Source organism: Monodelphis domestica, chromosome 4 (genome assembly GCF_027887165.1).
Source record: "Monodelphis domestica isolate mMonDom1 chromosome 4, mMonDom1.pri, whole genome shotgun sequence".
In the NCBI taxonomy this organism is placed as follows: domain Eukaryota; kingdom Metazoa; phylum Chordata; class Mammalia; order Didelphimorphia; family Didelphidae; genus Monodelphis; species Monodelphis domestica.
The window spans coordinates 105,061,321-105,075,815 of NC_077230.1; the positions used below are offsets into that span (position 1 = coordinate 105,061,321).

The 14,495-nt window shown below is 41.7% G+C and overlaps 2 non-coding genes across 2 annotated transcripts; one reads left to right on the forward strand and one right to left on the reverse strand.

Moving 5' to 3' along the window:
- The first annotated feature begins 7,774 nt into the window (after positions 1–7,774).
- LOC130454125 (U1 spliceosomal RNA) lies at positions 7,775–7,938 on the forward strand. Its single transcript, XR_008911809.1, has one exon. It is a non-coding gene; the product is annotated as a U1 spliceosomal RNA (small nuclear RNA).
- A 3,171-nt stretch (positions 7,939–11,109) lies between these two features.
- Positions 11,110–11,273, reverse strand: LOC130454136 (U1 spliceosomal RNA). Its single transcript, XR_008911819.1, has one exon. It is a non-coding gene; the product is annotated as a U1 spliceosomal RNA (small nuclear RNA).
- Between the last annotated feature and the right edge of the window lie 3,222 nt (positions 11,274–14,495).

Sequence of the window (14,495 nt, forward strand, 5' to 3'; positions counted from 1 at the left end):
CCCTTCTCTTCTCACTTAAGTCTTTCCTGTTCTAGGCAGCATTCTCAGACTCTAAATTCCACAGAAAAAGCCTTACCTTGGCCTGCTCCCTCTAGCTGCTGCATTTGTTCCTATCAGAGATAATGTTACTGAACAGACAGAGCCAGAGCAAATCCCAAACCTTGAGGACTAGAGCCCTCACTGCAGCAAGGCAATTGTCCCTAAGCAACTGGCTATCCCACTCACCATAGGAGCTTTTTCATACCTTGCTTGTCATTCCTCAATCCTCCAAAAAGTACCCTACCCTCTCAGCTGAGGGCCAGTCTTCTATTTCACCAAAACAAACGAACAAATTTAATGGCCATTTCCCAAGAACTCTCTCCTCATTTTACTTTACCCAGATGTCTTCTGTCTCTAATCTCATTCATTGCTGAAGTGGCCTTTGACTTTGCTAAGGAGAACCCTTTGATCTCATTCTATCCCATCTTCTCTAACCCTCTCTTATTGTCTCTCTTCAGTCTCTCCCTATCTGCTAGCTCTTTCTCCACTGACTACAAACACCTCTAGGTCTCCCGAATTCTCAAAAAATCATTCCATCTGTCCATCCCCAATAACTGTCATCTTAGAGCTCTGCTCACTTTCATAATTAAAGTCCTTGATAAAGTCATCTACAATTGGTACCTCTACTTCCTCTCCTGTCATTCTCTTTTATAGCATCTGTGATCTGGCTTCCCACTTCATCATTCAATGGAAACTGCCCCCCTCCAAAGTTACCAGTGATCTCTTAACTATAATGATTAAAATTTAGGGGAGATGGGGAGACTGAGGCATCTGAGGCAGGTAGAAATTAGTTTCTCTCTGCAAGGAGTATTATATTTTTTTAGAGGTTTATTAAAGTTAAGGATTAAAAGAAAATACAGGATAAGAAAAAACACGTGTCTAGGCCAGAGGCCTAGACCTCACCTACATTATGGAAAGAGCTGTGTCTGCTCCAAAACAGAAGTCCAAAAAAAGCCAAGAGCCCTCTCAAAAGCCTTGAATGAGCTTAAATCCCTTCTCGATCTCGGCCCAGGTGAGATTACAAGGCATTCTGGGGAAGTAGAGCAAAGGCTCATGGGGATTGTAGTCCTGTATTCGAGTCTATTTTTCACATTCCCCCGTGTGATCATTTGCAAAAAAATTAATTTTTTTCCAAAGGATCATGAAAACAAAATCAATTTAAAAGATTACAATAGTGTGAGGATAAGAGAAAAAAGAATAAAACCAATAATTTCTGAACACATTGACAAAAAGCCGTTAGGGGGCAGTCCCCTTTGGCATAAAAGTATACATACAAATAAATGTTCATTAACCACACCCAAAGTTCATTTTGTGCAGTTCGTGGTCTGGAGGCTTCTTCATGATGGCTTCTCCAAAAGTTCAGTTTCTGGATTCAGGGAAGTAGCATCTTCTTTACCTAAAATTCTTCTCAAAAGGAATTTAAACTTTACAATTTAAATAATGATATTTTTTTTTACATTCCCCCTGTTAAGAGGGTGATTTAAAAACCAGGATCACTTAGGGATGCATGGCTGAGATATATGAATCAATTGGCAAGAGATATTAAAAAGGTATCAGAAAAATCAAAAAGAAAAGAAAAAATTCTGGATGAAAATATAGACTATCAAAGTCTTATGTGTAAAAATTCCAAGTAAAAGAAAAATAAATCTATAACAGGTCCTTGAATCAGGGCCCAATTAAAATGATCTAAGCAATGATGCATTTACCCAGTCAGTAGCCAGAACTACAGAAAGTTGCCACACTATGAGAGGCAGAAAAGAAAAGGGACCAGATTATAGAAGCCAAGTAGGAGCCAAGGTTTTGGGGATACTCATCTGTGAGTATCTTCAGAGTGAGTGTAGATACAAGGAAAGCCTATGTCTTAACACATGTTAAACATAGTAACCTCGAGTCTTCACACTAGGTTCAAGATCTTTGTATTGGCCTAGAAGTGCATCAATCCATCCTAGATTGACCTTTCTTTGGCCCTATGAAATGGCTCTTGTGTGTATCTCTTGTCCTGGAATCAGACAGAATCATTAAGCAAAGTCCCATAATTTATTTAAATAATTAGTGGCATCAGTTTTATAGTCACAAGCTTTTTAGGGCATGCATTAGCAAATGTATCTTAAACTTGTAGCACTGAAAATCAAAAGGTTAAAGAAAATCTTAATACTGGTGACATGTGCTTCCAATATAAAAAGGAGAGAAAAAATAATAAAAAAACTGAAAAAGTATATTGCACATGCAAGAAAAATATAATAATAAAAGAGCTTTAAAAAAATTCAAAAATGTAGCTTATAATCATTGACACTCTGTGTCAGTTAAGAAAATATAAAATGCAAGGCTTTCTCACCAAAAAATGAGATCCATTTCCTCTTTGTATCTGGCCATGATCACTGTGAGTAGAAGGCAAATGAATTGAACAAGGTTAACAATTTTTTCATCTTTAAAAATACAGTAGTACAAATATGTAGATATCAAAATCCCCAAAATTCTCAATAGCCCAATTAATTACAATAGCAAACAAACACACTTTCATATTTCACATAAGTTGCTGTATGACATTTTTTAAACCTATGAATTGATGGACATTTGTCACAATTTTTACAAACATAGCAATCCTTCAACCTTGGTATTTAAACATATTTTTTTTTTTAAAACAAAGTAAAACTCATCTTGGGTTTAGAAGATAATCAAGAAATCTATATATCATTCTGGTAGAAGTAAAATAGTGAGCTGAAGAGCATAAACAAAGGGGTGCTCCTTTTTCTTGGAGGCTTTATATATAGGGATACAAATGCCCTGAGATTAACTGCCCAACTTCCATTCACATGTGGGAAGGTTGGAGGTTATAAAATACATTTCACTTCAGCTACTGTAATGGGCCTTACCTTGTGGTAGGGGCAGGCAAAAATAACCAGATTGTTAAAAAAAATTCCAAAAATCATATTTAAAAACCCTTAAAATCAAATCATTTGAGGTATTTAGCACATTAAAATTCCAAAGGTTGTTAATACAATTATAACCAGTTCTGAAGTCCATCTATCCTCAGCAAAATAGAAAAAGGCTGTTTTTTCATATATGGGCTTATTCACAATAATATCTGTTTAACACAGTTATAGGGGAAAAACAACAGAATTTTAAAACTCAGTACATTCAAAATAAATTCAATCAACCTTCAGTTCACAGAATAATATTCAATTCAGTAATATATGAACTTAAAATCACAAAGTTAAACCTTAAACAAAACAATGCAATAGAATACAGAGATTTTTTTATAAACCATTGGAGTCTGAAATGCCTTAGAATGTAGCCTTTAGTCTCTTCAAAGTTCCTTGGGTTTTTTTTGTTTGTTTGTTTGTTTTTAATTATCCATTTAAATGTCTATTGTCCAAAGGTAGAGTAGTAAAGGCTAGGCTATGGGGTTCAAGGGATCCGTCCAGGGCCCCATAGCTGGGAAGCATCAGAGGCCAGATTTTAACTAGAGACCTCCCGTCTCTGGGCCTGGCTTCCAATTCGCTGGGCCACCCATTTTCAAATTCAGAGTTGAATCTTTGGGCTGAGTCTGCTCCCAGACAGGCAGGTAAAATCAATGAAATTGCCAGAAGAGTCAAAAATCCTTTTAAACAGCCCATTGCTATTAAGTTTCTGTTTGAAAAGTCTGTTTCTTCTCTCTAGTCTTTTCTCTCTTTCCCCTCTGATCACCCTGTGGCCAATACCCCCAGCCACGTGGAGGCTTAGCCTAAGGGAAAATTACCATTCTCCTTTCCCTCTAGTCTCTCCCCTCCGCCCACATGGCCAATACTGTTACCAGCTGGTCGCAATGAGTCCTGAGCGATCTGCTCCAAGGATCTGGGTGATGAGCAGGCTGGGGTCACGCTTGTGGGTCTGGGGCGCAGAAATAGGCAGGCAGCGGGCCGGTGAGAGGCCAGGAGCTGGAGCGGCTGCGGGGGTGGGCAAGGCCGGGACCAGGTACCAGGTGAGGACGATCAGGGCTGCAGGTTGCAGGCAGGAAGCGGCGGGGCAGGTCCGGAGCCTGTAGCAGCTTTGCGAGGGTAGAAAACCTTGGCCAGAGAGATATGGCTCAAAAAAAAAAAAATTTTTTTTTTCTAGGTACTAGATATTAAAACTGAATTTAAGATCAGAAAAGAAATCAGAAGATTGAAAGTTCTTTTTTCCATTAGGTCGCCAACTGTAATGATTAAAATTTAGGGGAGATGGGGAGACTGAGGCATCTGAGGCAGGTAGAAATTAGTTTCTCTCTGCAAGGAGTATTATATTTTTTTAGAGGTTTATTAAAGTTAAGGATTAAAAGAAAATACAGGATAAGAAAAAACACGTGTCTAGGCCAGAGGCCTAGACCTCACCTACATTATGGAAAGAGCTGTGTCTGCTCCAAAACAGAAGTCCAAAAAAAGCCAAGAGCCCTCTCAAAAGCCTTGAATGAGCTTAAATCCCTTCTCGATCTCGGCCCAGGTGAGATTACAAGGCATTCTGGGGAAGTGGAGCAAAGGCTCATGGGGATTGTAGTCCTGTATTCGAGTCTATTTTTCACATAATTGAAATATGATGCCCTTTTTTTCAGTCCTGTAAAAATGGAGATTTGAACCCCGGACTTCAATCTCCAGAAGTCCTTGCTCTAGTTCCCGAAATGCTCTCTAATCTCCCTGAATCTCCCTAAGTGCAAGATCAAAATTTCTATTTAAACTGGCGGTAAATCTTACTGAGCTCTCTCTTCCTGCTTCCACTTCCAAAGACTCTCCCTCTTGGCTTCCACGTCTAGGCACATGCGGCTCTACCATGCAGGATGTAAAGTGAGTGATTGTGAATGGGCTCTCTGGGCCAAGACACGTGCTTTTCTTCAAATTTTCTATTTAAATTGTCAGTAAAGTTTACTGAGCTCTCTCTTCCTGCTTCCGCTTCCAAGCATACGCATCTCTCATGATTCAGTGTAAGTGAATGGGCCATTCGGCCCTCCTAAGCATGTGCTTTCTTATTTTTGTATTTTTCTTTATTTCTCAATCTTTAATAAACCTCTAAAAAATATAATACTTCTAGCAGAGAAACTAATTTTAACTGTTACAGTCCTCATCCTTGATTTCTCTGAGGTCTCTTCTTCTCCTGAATGCCCTTTTCCTAGGACACAGCTCTCCTTCTCTTTCACATCCTACTATTTTACACCAACTTCTCAGTCTTTTTTTGATGAAGCCATTCCCACTAAGAGGGAGTGTACCCCCAAGGTCTGTCTTTGATCATCTCTTCTCTTCTCTTCACATTATCTGGTTTGATGTTCTTAATAGCACCCAGGGCTCTTTTGGTAGGTGATTTTTCAGACCTGTTTATCTAGTCTCAACCTTTTTCCTGAACTCCAGGCTGGCATCACCAACTGCTTTTGTCCTAGGTGGTACAGTGGATAAAGCACCAGGCCTGGGGTTGGGAGATCCTAGGTTCAAATCTGGTCTCAGACACCCAATAGCTGTGTGACCTGAACAAGTCAATTAATTACATTTCCTTAGCCCTTGTCTTTCTGTCTTAGAGTAGTTACTAAGATAGGAAGTAAGGATTTAAGGGAGGGTTGGGGGGAGGAACTGTTTCTGTCCAGGCTTTTTGATGCAATGACCTTGACCTGCTTGCTGTTCTTCACACAAGACAGTCCATCTCCTGACTGTGACTTTTCCCTGGCTGTCCCACTTGCCTCTGTTTCCTCACTTCTACCTTTGGTTTCCCAGGTTTCCTTCAAGACACTTCAACTCCCACCTATACAAGATGTATTTCTACAGCCCTCCCTTCTTCTTTGGCACTCCCCTTCTCCCCTGGCATCTTCTTCTGAAGATTACCTTGGTTTTACACTCTACCTGGTATGGACATCATTTGCATGGGGTTTCCCCCATTTTAGACTATGAACACCTGAAGGAAAAGGATAAAGTTTTTGCTTTTCTTTATATCTCTAGGATTTAGCATAGTGTTTGACAAAAAGTAAGGCCTTAATGCATGTATGTTGATGATTCCCCAGATAGGGCCACAGAATCTGCTTGTCTTACAGAAGAATCACAGGTCCAGTCTCTATTCCCATCATAGTACCCACTTTCTATTAGATTTTAAGCTCCTTTAAAGCAGGGACTATCTTTGTGTATCCCCTGTGGCTAGGAACTTAATAAATGAGTGTTTGGTTAGTTTTACAGTTATGATGTTGAAGTGGGATCCTGGATGACAAACTTTAAATTTTCTATATGTAATTAATATAGGCTGCAGCTAGGTGGCCCAATGGGGTCAGGAAGACCTGAGTTCTTATGTGATGTGAGACACTTTTATAGACCTTGGGCATGTCTCTTAACACAGTTTGCCTCAGTGTCCTCATTTGTAAACTGAGCTGGAGAAAGAAATGGCAAGCACTTTAGTATCTTTGTCAAGAAAACCCCAAATGGGATCACAGACTTGGACTGCTGCTGAAAAGCAATAGGCTTTGGGGCAGGAGTTACACTAAATTAATAAGGAGTAAGAATGAAGGAGCAAGGCAATAAGAATGAGGAAAGGAGAGGTAAGGGATTTAATTCTGACATTATCCTCCCAGGAAGCCAGAAAGTGAGGGAGAGGGGCAGATCAGTCAAACTGCAATTTTCTGTCTCCTTCTGCCAATATAAGTTATTATGATTCAAAGGAAGGAAGTGGACTAGATAGACTCCGAGATAACCTCATCATCCACATGAAGATTTACTTTTAACTAACAAAGTGTTTAGAAAACATTCTCTTCAACAACAACCAGCAGGCATTTGTCATGTGATTTCTGTGTCCAAGGACATGAAATATTCCAAGCCCGAGAAGAACAGCCACATTTTCCTAAAAGGTGAAAATGGGAGAGACTGGAAAGACTCAAAGATTCTTCTCAGCTCTAAATCAATGGTCTTTATGATCCTCTGCCAATAAGGAAAAGGGACCAGAGTTGCTGGAGGGTCTGTCCAAAGTAAAAGGGTTCCTGCTGTAGCCAAGTAGGTAGGTCCTTTGTAACTCCAGGTGTGCTAGGCAGGTGGCAGGGGAAAGTCTGGGAGGAAGGGCCTAGACTTTGGAGGCTAGCTATGGTTTGAAGAAGCTCAGGCCCTGAAAGCCGCAGGTCAGCGCCCCGGGCAGCGTTTGGATCGTTCGGTGTGCCGAAACGCCCGTGGGTGTCCAGGTAGGGTGAGGTGGGAAAAGAGTTTGTGGAAGAGGTGGGATGGGAGCCGGGCGGGATCGGGAGGAGCGAGGCTAGTCCAACTCCTGAGAAGGCGGGATGCGAGAGCTGTGATGGGCCGGGTTCCAAGCGAGGTCAAGGACGAGAAGAGAAGGAGGAGAAGTAGAAGCGGAGGCAGGCAGCTGGAGTGACCGGGTTAGAGTGAGGAAACGCCCAGCCCCCGATCCCGCTAGCCTGGCGCGAGTTCCCAGATACTTTTCCCTGCTCGGAAGGGCAAGTTCCGCGGCAGAACCATTAGATGGCAGTGCCCATTGGGACCGGCTCTGTGTGACGTCATGAAGGAGGTAGGGCGTATGCAGATGAAGAGGCCTCTGGTCCGGCGTTCTCCGACCGGTTCCTGCAACTGGGAACCAGAGATTTGGTGGGTTCAGAGGGGCATCGACCCTTCGGTCAGGTTTGAAGCGCTGGAGGTGTGTGCGATTTGCATGTCTGCGGCGTGTCGTGTGAGAAGCGGAAGTGCTGTGTAAGTGAGCCTGACTAAGGAGGGTGTGCGTGCTGAGGGCGTGTGGGTGTGCGCGAAGGGAGAGCATACTTACCTGGCAGGGGTGATTCCATGATCACGAAGGTGGTTTCCCCAGGGCGAGGCTTATCCATTGCACTCCGGATGGGCTGACCCCTGCGATTTCCCCAAATGCGGGAAACTCGACTGCATAATTTGTGGTAGTGGGGGACTGCGTTCGCGCTCTCCCCTGATATTCTTGTACGTAAAGAAAGATTAATTTTTCTTTTGCTTACTTAAGTTTCTCAATTTAACCACGCTTTTTTCTTTGTTATGCTTTATATGGCGAGTTAAGCAAATAGTTATTTCTTTTCTCCACCACGCGATATTTACCTTTGCATTGCTATGCTTCGTTAAACTCAACATATAAAATTTCACTAGTTGCTAAAGGTTACATTTTTACTTCTTTGTAAAATTCCCCCCCCCCCCGTTTGAATTAGTTTACTCAATTTAGAACATTATTCCTTGCTTACAATAATCAAATTATTTCTCTCCCCTCCACCCACCATAGGCAACGCGAAATTTCATTGGGTATTACTTGTGTCCTTGATCAGAACCATATTTCCATGTTGTCATTTACTCTAGGATGTTCATTTAGAGTCTACATCCCCAACCATATCCCCTCAATCCATGTATTCAAGCAGTTTTTTTCATTTGGTGTTTTTACTCCCACAGTGTTTCCTCTGGATGTGGATAGTGATTTTTCTCGTTTATTCTTCCAAGTTGTTCAGGGTTACTGCATTGCCACTAATGGAGAAGTCCATTACATTCAATTGTACCACAGTGTATGGGTCTCTGTACAATGTTCTAGTTCTGCTCCTGCTCCTCTCACTGCATCAATTCCTGGCGATTGTTCCAGATCCCATGGAATTCTTCCACTTTATTATTCCTTTCACCACAATAGTTTTCCATCACCAACATATACCACAATTTGTTCAGCCATTCCCCAATTTAAGAGCATCCCCTCATTTTCCAACTTTTTTCCACCACAAAGAGAGCAACTATGAATATTTTTGTACATGTCTTTTTCCTTATTATCTCTTTGGGGTACAAACCCAGCAGTGCTATGGCTGGATCAAAGGGCAATCTTTCAGCGCTTTCCTTCATTTCTCGAAAAGGTCATCAAGCCTCTCAATTTTTTGCTAATGTGGCTATTTTCTCTGCAGGCAATCATGTTATTTTAAGTTTTGTCTTTTTTTTTTAGCTTTTGGTCTCTAATTGTTTTTCTTTAATTTTAAGAAAGGGGAAGGTTGAAGAAAGTTGAAAAATGTTGCTGATTAGTTTCTACCTACTTTTAAATGGTAACTTTGTATTTTTCCATAAGTTTTTTTGTTTAGACTAAACCCAATTTTATCAGTTATATAATTTATGAAGTGTAACTTCTTTTAAGAGTAACAATGTTGAGAAAATAAGTTCACCTTAGGCCAGCCTCACAACTGCATCTGACTTCTTATAATCACATGAACCTTTCAGTTCCATCTCACTCAAGATGGCAATTTCCACAACCTATATGTATATATTTGACAATTCGATGTGATACTTGCAAACTTCCTCAAACATACTTAAGGGCAAGGGGGAGAACATGTAGTTCTCAATCAGTTTTTACAAATGTTTAACCTTTATCTTTTTTCCAAATAGCTGCTGTAAAAAACCCCTCTACATATCCTCCACATTCCAAGGAGCATAAAAATAGAAAAGGGGTGGAGAGGGCAAGAGAAAAAACTACGGCTGGAAATTTAAGGGAGAATGAGATTTGAGAGAGTTAAAAGTAATTGCCTTTTTTTTTAATTTGGTCATTTCCAAACATTATTCATTGGAAACAAAGATAATTTGCTTTTCTTCCCTCCCCTCCCTCCCACTACCTCTCCCATAGCCTACTCGCAATTCCACTGGGTATCACATGTGTCCTTGATTCAAACCCATTTCCCTGTTGTTGGTATTTGCATTAGAGTGTTCATTTAGAGTCTCTCCTCAGTCATATCCCCTCCACCCCTGTAGTCAAGCAGTTGCTTTTCATCAGTTTTTACTCCCACAGTTTATCTTCTGCTTGTGGATAGTGTTTTTTAGATCCCTGCAGATTGTTCAGAGACACTGCATTGCCACTAATGGAGAAGTCCATTACCTTCGATTGTACCACAATGTATCAGTCTCTGTGTACAATGTTCTCCTGGTTCTGCTCCTTTCGCTCTGCATCACTTCCTGGAGGTTGTGCCAGTCTCCATGGAATTCCTCCACTTTATTATTCCTTTGAGCATAATAGTATTCCATTACCAACAGATACCACAATTTGTTCAGCCATTCCCCAATTGAAGGGCATCCCCTCATTTTCCAATTTTTGGCCACCACAAAGAGTGCAGCTATGAATATTCTTGTACAAGTCTTTTCCCTTATTATCTCTTTGGGGGTACAAACCCAGCAGTGCTATGGCTGGATCAAAGGGCAGTCTTTTATCGCCCTTTGGGCATAGTTCCAAATTGCCCTCCAGAATGGTTGGATCAATTCACAACTCCACCAGCAATGAATTAGTGTCCCTACTTTGCCACATCCCCTCCAGCATTCATTACTTTCCATAGCTGTCATGTTAGCCAATCTGCTAGGTGTGAGGTGATACCTCAGAGTTGTTTTGATTTGCATCTCTCTGATTATGAGATGTAAAACACTTTTTCATGTACTTATTAATAGTTCTGATTTCTTTGGCTGAGAACTGCCTGTTCATGTCCTTTACCCATTTATCAGTAATTGCTTTCTTGATGCTGGATAAATTGAGATTTTGAACTTTTGACTTCATTCCCCAGAAGTCCTTAGAATTTTCCCAAAATTCCCTATAATCTCTCCTGTGTATCTACGTGGGCAAGATCACCTTATTAAGTGAATGTATGCTCCCCCCACAAGCTCTTTGACCTGCGAAGGGGCTAAATTCAGGCAGTTCTTTTGCTTTATACACAGAGAGGGGATACACTGTGGAACAATTGAATAGTAATGGACATCTCTGCTATTCAATCATCCAGGACAATTCAGAGAAGGAATGCTATTCACATCCAGAGAAAAACTGTGGAAGTAGAAACAAGAAAAACAACTGCTTGATCACAAGGTTCGATGGAGATATGGCTGGGTGCAAATGACAATATGGAATTAGGTCTAGGTCACTGCGGAAATTGCCAGTCAAATACCGTGGAGGAAAAGAGAAAGATTCATTGTCACGGAAAAAGACACAAAGCACAACAAAAGTTCTCAAGAACAAAAGTTTTGATTATCTTAACCTGAAAATACAGCTAAGCTTTTGAAAAGCATGCGATGTAAAGCGTAACCTGTACAGAATGTAAAGAAGAAAAAAATTGTAATCTTTTTTTGCATACAAGAATATCAGGGGAGAGCGCGAACGCAGTCCCCCACTACCACAAATTATGCAGTCGAGTTTCCCGCATTTGGGGAAATCGCAGGGGTCAGCCCATCCGGAGTGCAATGGATAAGCCTCGCCCTGGGGAAACCACCTTCGTGATCATGGAATCACCCCTGCCAGGTAAGTATGCTCTCCCTTCGCGCACACCCACACGCCCTCAGCACGCACACCCTCCTTAGTCAGGCTCACTTACACAGCACTTCCGCTTCTCACACGACACGCCGCAGACATGCAAATCGCACACACCTCCAGCGCTTCAAACCTGACCGAAGGGTCGATGCCCCTCTGAACCCACCAAATCTCTGGTTCCCAGTTGCAGGAACCGGTCGGAGAACGCCGGACCAGAGGCCTCTTCATCTGCATACGCCCTACCTCCTTCATGACGTCACACAGAGCCGGTCCCAATGGGCACTGCCATCTAATGGTTCTGCCGCGGAACTTGCCCTTCCGAGCAGGGAAAAGTATCTGGGAACTCGCGCCAGGCTAGCGGGACCGGGGGCTGGGCGTTTCCTCACTCTAACCCGGTCACTCCAGCTGCCTGCCTCCGCTTCTACTTCTCCTCCTTCTCTCCTCGTCCTTGACCTCGCTTGGAACCCGGCCCATCACAGCTCTCGCATCCCGCCTTCTCAGGAGTTGGACTAGCCTCGCTCCTCCCGATCCCGCCCGGCTCCCATCCCACCTCTTCCACAAACTCTTTTCCCACCTCACCCTACCTGGACACCCACGGGCGTTTCGGCACACCGAACGATCCAAACGCTGCCCGGGGCGCTGACCTGCGGCTTTCAGGGCCTGAGCTTCTTCAAACCATAGCTAGCCTCCAAAGTCTAGGCCCTTCCTCCCAGACTTCCCCTGCCACCTGCCTAGTAGTACAATAGTAACATAAAATATCACAGATCACCACAACAAATATAATCATAATGATAAAAAGTTTGAAATATTGCAAAAATTACCAAAATGTGACTAACATCATGTGAACACATACTGTTGGAAACAGGTCTCCTTTTTTCTTTTTTTTCTTTTAACTTTTAAATATTTTTCCAAGTTTACATGTTTCTTTCTCTTCCCCCTCCCAGAGCCAACAAGCAATCCCACTGAGTTGTACAAATGCTATCACTTGATACCTATTTCCATATTATTCATTTGTTATAGAGCAAGTTTTTAAAGCCTAACCCCCAAATCACATACCCCTATAGACATGTGATAGTGATGTTATATGTTTTCCTTTTGCATTTCTAGTCCCATAGTTCTTTTTCTCAATGTGCTTAGCATTCTTTCCCATAAGTCCTTCAGGAGCATCCTGGCTTGTTGCTTTGCTACCAATAGCAAAGTCCATTACATTGGATTGTTCTACAATGTTGCACTTTCTGTATACAATGTTCTCCTGCTTCTGCTCATTTCACTCTGTATCAGTTCCTTGAGGTTCTCCCAGTTCATATAGAAATCCTCCAGTTCATTATTATTTACAGCACAATAGTTTTCCATCACCATCAGCTACCACAATTTGTTCAGCCATTCCCCAATCGAGGGACAACTCTTAATTTGGAAACAGGTCTCTGATAGACTTGCTTGATGCAGGGTTACCACAAACTCCTCAAAGTCATCTTCCTTCCATGAGGATATGATTGGGGAGGTAGGCTCTAAATGATCACTCTATTGCAAATACTAATAATATGGATATAGGTTTTGGACAATAATACATATAAAACCAAGTGGAATGGCTTGTTGGCTCTGGGAAGGGGGAGGATGAAGGGAAGGAAAGAATATGAATCATGTAACCATGGGAAAATATTCTTAATTTAATTTTTAATGATAATAAATAATAATAATAAAAGAAGCAAGGGTTAGAAAGGAAGGAAGGAAGTGGAGCAGGGAAAGAGGAAGGGAGGGAAAGAGTAAGGAAGGAAACATAATCCCTGTACAAAGTATATTGATCTCAGAGACAGGGTACCTGGATCCAGATTAAGGATTATAGGTCTCCCAGAAGAATATGACAAGTCAAAAATCTGAATGCTATAAGACAAGAAATAATACTAAAAAACAAACAAAACAAAAACCCTGCCTAGATCATCTGAACATAAAAAAAAAACCAAAGTGCCAATAGAGAATGTAAGGATAAGTGCAGGGGAGGATTTTTTTGAACCCTGATACCAGGGCTAAAGCAGGGTCTGTGTCAATTGGAGAGACCAAAAGATTCTGGGAAAGAAATGGACCTGAGAGAGTTCTAAGGAGCTTCTGAGGGCTTTTGGAGTCGAGTCCTTGACCTGAGAAGACTTATTTCTGAGGTTGGGTTTTTCACAGAAAGCCACCTGGGAGAATCCTGTTCTACTTTCAAGCATCTTAGAGATCTTTCTTCAATCAAACATCCCCCAACCACGTCAAACTTGAGGAGAAGCTATCTCAGACTCCAAAGGGGGTGCTGTGGACTCACAGAAAGGAGAGCCCAGCTCTCTTGTCCTTTCCTGCCTTCCTGCACTTATTCCTTTTACAGTCTCTTAGACCAAATAGATATATAAAGTAATAGAGCAATTATTTTAGCTGGAAAGGGTCAGTGAAATTTGAATGAGCAAAGTTTCATGCCATTCACACCAAGGATCATTTAGGAAACAACTGGGCAACCTATCCCCTCCTACCTTTACCAAGTTTACCTGAGATCCTGTATTAAACCCTTCATAAATCAGTCAGATTCTTGTCGATCCTCTTAATATAGTTTGAAAGGGCATGCAATATAGAACAAGAGTCAAATACCACAAAAAGTCTCCTGAAGCCACCCTCTCTGAGGCAAGGCCCCTTGCTGAGATCTACCTCTAGATCCCTTTTGAGGGAGAGGCACTGGGGACATCCATAGTTTTGGTTGATAGGGGAAGTTTGTCTTCAATTGCCCTCCAGCCATTTCCTCAAGGAACTTAGTGTTACAACTGACAATGGCTTCCCTCAAGGGGGAGAGAAACCGAAGCTAGCATTAATCAGGCTTCTGCTCTCTCTTATACACTGTTCCTGCTCCAGAGACTCACTAGAAGCTCCACTGATTCACTATCATTATCAGAGGGGAAAAAAATCTTTATTTTTTAAAGGAAAGGAAAGGAAAGGAAAGGAAAGGAAAGGAAAGGAAAGGAAAGGAAAGGAAAGGAAAGGAAAGGAAAGGAAAGGAAAGGAAAGGAAAGGAAAGGAAAGGAAAGGAAAGGAAAGGAAAGGAAAGGAAAGGAAAGGAAAGGAAAGGAAAGGAAAGGAAAGGAAAGGAAAGGAAAGGAAAGGAAAGGAAAGGAAAGGAAAGGAAAGGAAAGGAAAGGAAAGGAAAGGAAAGGAAAGGAAAGGAAAGGAAAGGAAAGGAAAGGGAAAAGAAAAGAAAAGAA